The following is a 9,378-nucleotide window of genomic DNA, read 5'->3' on the forward strand; positions in this document are numbered from 1 at the left end:
GCGCCTCGGCGACGTTCGGCGGATCTCGGGCCGCGCCGGCGACCGGCGGAGGCGCACGAATGCGCGCGCTCGACAGTTCCGGCGAGGCCGCGCGCGGAGCCCGTCCTTCTGCGGCGGTTCGGCTTAACCTCGCCCGGGCGATACCGCCCGAGATATCGCGCTTGCTCTCCTCGGCGATCCGATTGGCCGCTCGCGGACGATATCTGAACGCGCCAGCACAGTGCGTACACTTGACGCGCCGTTGAGCGACATTTTCCATTACCTTTTCTGTTTACCTCCGAATATTGAGACGCGTTGAGGGCGCGCGGTTGATTCAGTCAATTCTGTGTCCCACACTACAGCCCCTAACTACCCCTTTAGAAAGAGACAAACAAGGCCGCTCACTTTTAATATTTTCGCTATATTGTGAGATACGAGTGTGATATTTATCAATGAAATTTTTCACGAGTTCACGCTTCACGACCGAGCCCCCCCCCCCCCCAGTGAGAAATGATTCGTCGATTGACGTCGAAACGACGGATCATTTCTCACGGGCCAGGGGGTCAAATCTGTGTCTTGCACTGTAGTAAAAATGCTAGAAGTGAGCAGCTTTGGTCTCTTTCTAACTTTCCCTCCTCAGAGACAAGGCCCCTTGCTTCACCAGCATTTTCACTATATTGTAAGATACGGAATTGACGCCTGGAAGTCGTCGGGCAACTGAGGCGCCAGCGGTAATCGTTTGCGACACAATGCTCGTAATCAATTTACAAAATCTTACCGAGGGCCGCTAGAAGCCGGGCCCGCACGTTGCAACGTTTCTTCGATTAATACGTAACGTTTACTTTTCATTTCAGTCTCGTCACCTCTTCAGAGGTCAATGCGACGAGGCTGGAGAGGCGCGTCTTGAATCGCCGGAAACGGGAGCGGTGTTACATCACGCGCCGCCGTAACACGTGCGTTACGATTGCGCGCGCGCGATTCTTGCGGGCTCGCGGAGAGCGGCCGGGAAAATCGAGAGGATCGATATTCGCGACGGAAGCGACGAACGGCCGTCTAATAGTAACACGTCGAGGTAAGAGATTGCCCGTGTCTTATTCGCAGCCCTCTCTCCGGCGAGAGTGAACGCGCGATAAAGGCTCGGGAGATCCGGTGGCACATCCGATCGCGAGGGACGCTACTGGTCGTTCCTCCCACTCTTTCTTCTCTCCCCCCCCCCCCTACCGTGCCACATGTGTATACGTGGACTCTCCGAGTCGCGACACGCGGTCGCGTACGTATCAGAGCTTATCAAATGTCCGGATTGTCCTAACGTGTATATACTTTTGTAAATAACGCGTACTTAAAGTGCGAATTCTGTTGCACTCCGTGCAGGTTTTCTGCTCGCCGGCGCATTCGAAAGACTTGCTACGCGCGAAGACGTCTAAACGACCCTAGTAGCATCCCATACAGCGCAAACCTTGCAGTTGCGTTGCAGCCACATTACAGCAATGTTGCAACATTGTAGCAATGTTATTGCAATGTAACTGCAAGTTTTGTGCTGTACGGGACAATATATTTGCGCGATATTGGGAAATAATGTAAATCTAGCATTCACAATGTTGGCCCAATATTGCAAGACGGACACCTTTTCCTATTTAGGGCCTGAGCAAAATGGCTGTCTTACTCCTGGTCCACAATCTTGATGTAAGCTGTAAGCCTTGAGCCGTAAAAAATTAACCAATCGCAGACATTTATTCCCCTCACTCTCACCTGTGATTAGTTACATTCTTATGGCTTAAGGCTTACAGCTTAAACGGCACACGATACTATTTTTCCCACTGGATTGCTTACGAGAGCCACTCAAGATGCAGAGATTTCGATCGCGTGACTCAAAGCTGAATCCCGATTGGCTCTCGTAAGGAATCCAGTAGGAAAAATAGTATCGTGTGCCGTTGGCTTTACTGGGCAAGATTGTGGACCAGGGGTTATACTCTTAAGACTTAAGTTTTAAGCCTTTGGCTTGAAGTAACGCACAATAACTGCCTTATATCTTAAGAGTACAAGACAGCCATTCTGCTCAGGCCTTTATCGTGCGTTACTTTAAGACAAAGATTTAAAACATAAAACAGTGTCTTAAGAGTACAAGACGGCCATTCTGCTCAGGCCCTTAGCCAATATGTCTATTTGGCAATACTGGTCTAATACCGCATCAATATTAGACCAATATTGTTATTACATTGGTATTCTACATTCACGATTGCCGTCCCTTATAAAATCGTCATTTAAAACGCGCGTAAATTATCACCCGATTCACGTCGCAAAACATGTTGGAAATATTAATTTACGTTACTTTAATTTTGCCCATGTACGCTTATTAAAATCGCAAATTGTACATGATTGACGAGCACCTGGATAGATCCGCTGTATTCCGAAAGTCTGTCCATCTACACTGAGAAAAATTTTCATCGGATAAACCAATTAAATAGTGTTTCCAATGGTCACTTTTTCCGATTAAATTATGGATACATCCGATGAAATTTGACTGAAAACCCGATCATATGTTTAATCGGATATGTCCGTTTGTTATTATGTAATTGGATTGTCCGATTGAACCGGAAATCTTGCTCAGTGTACTTTTCGTCAACGGCGGGAACGAGAGGACGGCGTTGAAAATTCATCCGTGCATCCTCCAAACAGGCGAGATCTCTCACGAGAGAGACTCTCGTCCGGCGCGGTGCAACGCGCCCTTGACCTACCTTAACGTTTCTCGCTGCGCGCGGGTGGCACGCTTTAAACAATTGCGCGTATAAGGGCATGCAATTTCACCCACGTATGACCGTGACGGGTCTCCCACACTGTAGGAAAAAAAGTGTGTAAAATCGCAGGAACGAGTGTAGAAAAATCGCTGCACGATTTACGACGGAAACGCGTGCACACTTTTCGGCCTGGTGACCTTTTGCACTCGCTGTTCGCGCAATTCCGACATGTTTCTTTTCGTAAATTGACTTTTGGATTTTGATACCGCGCGGCATACAATTTCGCGCGGATCTTTGGCGAGGCGGCGACACACGCGTTCCAGAATTTTATTGTCATTTGCGTCACAAATGTGTCACCTGTCAGGTTCCATTTATTATGATTAAAGCAGCGAAAATAGTCCGCCAAGCGAATTATGTTTGAATGGTAAGAAAGAAACGTGTCGCAAGGCAGATTTTCTACTCATTGTTTTTCTTTAATCTCGGTGCGTCAAAATTTGTTGTTTTAACACAGAATGTAGCTGAAGAAACAGCTACTTCTGCTATTCAGTCTGCAGTTTCCTTCATCTTCGTCGTTTATTTAAATTAACGATATATTGAGTGGGAGCAGTGACGACTCATCGTTGAATCTTCAACCTTACGAATTTAACAGTCCAGACCATTCGAGTTTGTTTCTCGAACTGACATTAACACGTGTATGTGTGCGCGCAAGCGGACGTGCGCCGCGCGCGCTCTTGGGTCCGGTTTCACCGAACGTCGCTTAATCTCGGTTTAATTCACATTTGCCTCTTTCTAAGGTAATAGTTGGAAAGGGAACAAAGAACGAATTAAACTAAGCTTATATAGTTAAGCGACGTTGGTGAAACCGGGCCTTAATCGCCGATATATTCCACATGTTCCGTACACCTCGGAGTGCGCAGGCACGCAAAACCTACTCTCCTGGGTATCGCGAACGTGTGTACGGCCGCGTTCACGTACGCGGTCCGCAAGAGAGAAAGAAAACGAAAAAGAGACAGATCAGGCCGCGATTGCACGGCGCTTGGATCACGTTTAAGTCGGGCTCAGGCCAGGCCTTCGTTGCCAAACGTTATATCTCGCCGCGTTCCGGCCGCCGCCGGATATTGGTCAATCCGGGGGCTACCTTTTTTTTTTCTTATCCCGCACGCCATACGTGGGCGCTGAGTACTGGCACCGATGATCAGCTGGACGCGCGCGAGACGGCGAGAGTGGAGCCGGCGCGATAAAGCGTGAAGATGGAGGAGAATCGCGGTGATCGATACGCCCCGTAAATTGTACACGCTGCTTGTCGCAACGCGACGTCTTGCGAGAGGGATCCGGAAAGTCCGCGCGCGCGTTATCTCCGCGGCCGTCGCGTTTCGACAGCGCCCGGCGGACACCGCGCGACATTATCGCGAAATGTTTGCAAACACGGTACGATTAACAAAAGTGCAACGGGTAATTGGAAGACGCAACGTTTGAAGAAACACGGCGGCAACGTTCACTCTAGATATTTCCGCTCTTATCCAGATCACGCTCTGGAGGGAGATTTATCTCGCGACATTTTTATTTTCGTCCACAATTATGTCGGCGATCGACGGAGTGGGAAGTTTATTTACAATTTTGCAATCCGCCGAAGAAGAAAGATGAGAAGGGGGGATATTACGTTACGCGCAATCGCTGAATTGGTCGCTTGTGTTTCAGTTTTTTTTTGCCGACTTTCCGAGTAAAAATTCATGTGCATTGGTGACGTGCGAATCGAGGATTTTTTCATGTTGCGGCTAGTCGAATTTCATTTCCTTTCTTCGAATCGGAATTCAGCCGAATCGACAAAATTTTATCCGAATGGAATCGAGTTAAATCGAAGCGAATCGTTGAAATATAATTTTTAATTGACAATATAATTATTATCAGATTGAATTTTAACACGCACAGATAATAAGAGAACATTGTAACGTGGGCAAATAATATTGACTATACTATATAATACAAATTTGTTTTAAGAAACATATTTCGATATGAAACTGATAAAATGTTTTTTGTCTTTATTTAATGTTAACGACACAATTAAATGAAAAATCCAAGATAAATTATTAAAATATTCTGTGGTATTGAATAACGCTATCCGATTGCGAACATAGTAATTAAATGTAAAGAATTATTCAACGCCAGTAGTTGATTAACCAATGTAGAAAATTTCAAAATCTCTCATAAAATTCTTCGAAATGTCGTATTGTCCCACGATTACTTGATTTTCAGGATAAATTTTAAGAGAAAATTTCTCTCCGTGTACACTCGTTATTCTTTTATCAATCATACGTATGTGAGAATCGTACACGTGATGGTCGATGTGTGATTTTCACAACAAAAGCAATCGATTGATAAGACGCCATAATGTTTAATCTGTTCGAATCGACGGTACACTGTAAAAAAGTTATATGTAAAATTACAAGGATTATTCTGGGCAATATTGGGACTATCTATTAAAGGTATACACTTACATACGTCAGTGAATTTACACCTTGTAGATAAAATTATTACCTTATATAATAAGTAAACTGCTTGCTTTTAATTGTGTAAATTTTACAATTTGCTTGCAATTTTTCATCACGTATAAACAAGTATTTACACAGCAAAGGAGTAACAAAAAAATGCTGTGTAAAAGTACATAAATTTATATATTCCCGCTATTAATAGTGTAATCGCTACACTTATGTATACAATTTTACATACTTTTTTTACAGTGCACCAACGTGTACACGACAAAAGTCCAGGAGTTAAGGGAGTTCCTGTTATCTCCCCCAAAGAGTTGTCAAAATTCCTACGATTCCTCCGTAGGAATGTACGCGTAAATAAAACGATTAGATATTTGCTACGACACGATGCCGTCTCGTGCTCGAGACGGCCGAAATTATCGCCGGGCAACAATCCACAGAACTGGTTCTGCTTTTTTCTCCAGGAGGAATGACGACACGGCGATATCTTTTACCGCGCGTGCACGGGGCCGGGCGTTTCTAATAAGATTTTTTTATATTTCGCGATCTTTCGATTACTTGCTGTCACTCGCGCGAATATTTCGTCATGCGATACGCGATTGACTTCTGTCGACGGCGGTTCATTGATTAGCGGCCTGTACTATCGGACGAAATATATTCGGAAATGAAGTGTACTCTTGGTAAACAACCACGCAATTAACACACGTCCTTGTTCTGTTCTCTTGCGATCGAGCGTGTATCTGCGAATTTATTTCTGCGCAATTTGCGCGGTCTGCGAACTTGATTGCGTATCGCGATCCCGAAGAGTGTCTTAAATTTACGAGACATTTGCTCCTTCTTTAACGGGACTTTAATGCGTTTCTTCGTTAGCTCGTTTCTCAATCGACTAATAATTATCGGGTAACAAAGTTAATTAAGGGACAATGCTTTTACGAGTTTAAACCGTTTAATTTCAAATTCAGTTAAAAATAAACAGACTAGGTGACTAGCGATGATTGGATTTGTAGCAAGATAGTCTTCATGAATATTAATTATGCCTCCGCGTATCCAGACAATTTCCGGCGCGCCACGGGTTCCGAATTCGCCTTCTTAATATAGATCTCCGATCGACGATGAACGTGGGCGTGCGAACATGTATGAGATTTGACTCCAGATGACTCATTCCTTTGTCAACTTTCTTTGTCTCGTCGCATTGTGTGCGCCAAAAATTGATAAACGACACACTGAAAAAAATTTCTGGTTGAATATGGACGAATCAAATAATTCCTTTAGGATTTACCAGAATTCCTGTAATCCTACAGAAATTCTGGTAAATCCTAAAGGAATTCTGGTAAATCCTAAAGGAATTATCTGTAATCCTACAGAAATTCTGGTAAATCCTAAAGGAATTCTGGTAAATCCTAAAGGAATTATCTGATTCGTCCATATTCAACCAGAAATTTTTTTCAGTGCAAGAACTTACGTTCTTTATTCGATCAGTTGATTATTACTGCTAATTCTTTCGCCCGACTTCTCAGAGAAGCTAGTTTGATTATTCAAAATTTGCTTGAGTTATGCTAATAGCGTTGCTACATGTGTCGCTAAATTTTCGGTACTGAACGAACGATGAGCCAGCGGACGTCATTATCGCTCTATCACGCGCGCAATGGTCTCGATTCTCGAACGATTCGGTCAGTGGTTATTTACACGCCGTGACTCCGAATAAGTTAGTCATCGAGAAATATGCGGAATCCTGGGCGCTGATTAGAAAACAATGGAGGAGACTGGCGAAGGAATGCAAAGATCCCTTCGCCTGTCTCGCACGTGTTGCGCCGTTGTTAAGTATGCACCGAACGTTTCTTGCTAATCAATATTTTCAGTTCCAAGTGACGGGCTCATCGAGGCATTTAATCATTTCTTCGAGCAGAACTCACGAGAATTTAATCATTTTCGGATGATGCATTTTACGAGGTATATTTCCGTGAAGGAAATATTGACTCTCCGAAAAAGTCGGCGATTAGAAAAAGCGAGGGGGAAACCGCTGTGGGCATTGTGGTGTACAGATTTGCGGCATTAATTTGGACATTAGGCTTTGCTGGGGCATTATAAAGATAAAATAATATTAAGTAAAATAATAAGATAAAGTAATGCCCACTGGGCATTAGTGGGCATTGGTGTACAAGATTTTGGTCAGCGGTTTCTCCCTCGAGAAAAAAGTGATTCTGAGATAACTCTAGAAGATCAATGAGCATTTGTCAGCAATGTTACCTCGCCAGACTTCCTCGAGGCTGAAACTTTGAAGTTTGAAAATTAGACAGACGTGTATTTCCGCCTCGTCGTACGCGATAAAACTACCCGGTTTGAAAAAAGGGTAATTAAATGTACGCGTGTTGAGATAAGATGATGGAAAGACAAACTATCTTTTATGGGACTGATGACGACGGAAGAAATTTGTCGTTTTCAGATTAAATACCGCTAACGATATCTTATATTTTGACACTTTATCATTTCCATTATTTTAAAATTTATTCGCCGCAGACCTTTCCTCAATTTCGTTTTTAACAGCAAGATTAATTTCGCCCGGAAAGGGGAGCGAAAGGACGCTATTCTCACCAAATTACGTCACTTCACGTAAACAAGACGTAAGCACGTGGCGAAACAATGCCGTCGTGAATGCCGCATTATTAATGTAAACGAGAAATTTTACCGTTGATTGCGAGATGTCTATCAAGAATTGATATCTATTGATGCAACTACGAGAAAAAGTATTTCGTTCACTTGAGAAATGGAAAGAGGTTACGCGATAAACTCAATTGTTTCGACGTGATATGCAATAGCATACGCGCGCAGGATGAGACAACAATTTTTTGTTTTTTACGAACGTCCCTAAATGTACGTCGGACATAATTTGGCAAGTTGACATTTTTCCACGTTAAAATTACTAATTGACACCTTTTTACAAGTTCTTAGTAACAATTAAATTCACTCGAGTAAATGTCCGTTAAGGATTTATCTCATATCGTTAGGAAATTATTACATTGACCCACTTACCTGACGATAAATCGAGTGTTGCATTTCACCTCGTACGTTGTTCACCTCAAAATACACGCGCGCGAAACGGACTTCTTGTAATCTCGCCGCTTAATCATGGATGCGATCGCGGTTGCAGTGATTGAAGCTTTTCTGTACAAGCACTGCCTTCGGTGAATCGCGCATGCCCCGTCACGCTGTCTTCATAATATATTGCACGATTTAATGTAACTTTCCATTATGGCACAGTCCAGTGACTCCACGATGTGCAATAAACAGCCGGGGGAATGCAACCGCGCAAAATTGTCCCATTTCACGTTGCCGCTCGCGAAACTATCGTTTCGCCAAGAGACCGGATGTCGATAATCATAGACGATTATTACTCATCGCTTCTTGTGTACAGTTTAACCGGCCGATGATTAGTTTAGCTATTTCCTCGAAACCACACAATTATCAGCAATTTAAGCAATGCTCCTCTTTTACTGAGTGATCGATCGCTATTTAATGCGATTTGAGAATACACGCTGGTAATTTCTTTTTATTGCGACATTCTTATTTGTCCTGGTCTTGCTTTAACGAGTGATTACGAGTATTTAATTCGATAACGAGTATTTATTTATGGAAAACGTAATTTATTATATCTTCCCTGTATTTAATGGCAAAATCACTCAAACAACACGTATGTCTAAAGACATCTTTTAGACATGCGTGCTGTATGGGTAAAGTTCTCAGTTAACATATTTCGTGTTACACAGAGAAAGAGATGACTCAATATTTCACAACTCTTTTTCTTATCCATCTTCATCTGTTTGTCGTTTTTTATTACATGAAATTTTATTACTTATCTTGTGTAAATTTCCAGGTTTTCCATTATCGACCACCTTTAGTTACAATGAGAAAAATGTCCGATTGAATATAATCGGATAATCCAATTACATAATAACAAACTGATATATCCAATTAAATTGTATATCCGATGAAAAATATGATCGGTTTTTCAATCAAATTTCATCGGTAACTGCATTTCATCGGATAAATTTCATCGGATGTATTCATGATTTAATCGGAAAACGTAATCGGAAAAATTAACCATCGGAAACACCATTTAATTGGTTTATTCGATGGAAATTTTTTTCAGTGTATAATTAAAATCTAATCTCAGGGAC

At 42.7% G+C, this 9,378-nt stretch overlaps 1 protein-coding gene across 6 annotated transcripts in view; it reads left to right on the top strand.

The window, feature by feature from the left end:
* Window positions 1-9,378, top strand: part of LOC105567611 (probable RNA methyltransferase CG11342) — a 60,996-nt gene that overhangs the window by 29,092 nt on the left and 22,526 nt on the right. Inside the window, exons 1-2 of one of the 6 annotated variants that reach the window (XM_012022595.1) lie at window positions 549-734; window positions 834-1,051. The exons of 2 other annotated variants lie outside the window; for them this stretch is intronic. The gene's annotated coding sequence lies outside the window, so the exon portion shown is untranslated. Of the gene's footprint in view, window positions 1-548; window positions 1,052-9,378 lie in introns of those variants that run through there. 3 more of the 6 variants (XM_012022592.1, XM_012022596.1, XM_012022591.1) reach the window with 3 other exon arrangements.

Source organism: Vollenhovia emeryi, unplaced genomic scaffold, assembly GCF_000949405.1.
Source record: "Vollenhovia emeryi isolate VEMERY1.0 unplaced genomic scaffold, V.emery_V1.0 DF939136.1, whole genome shotgun sequence".
Taxonomy (NCBI): Eukaryota; Metazoa; Arthropoda; class Insecta; order Hymenoptera; family Formicidae; genus Vollenhovia; species Vollenhovia emeryi.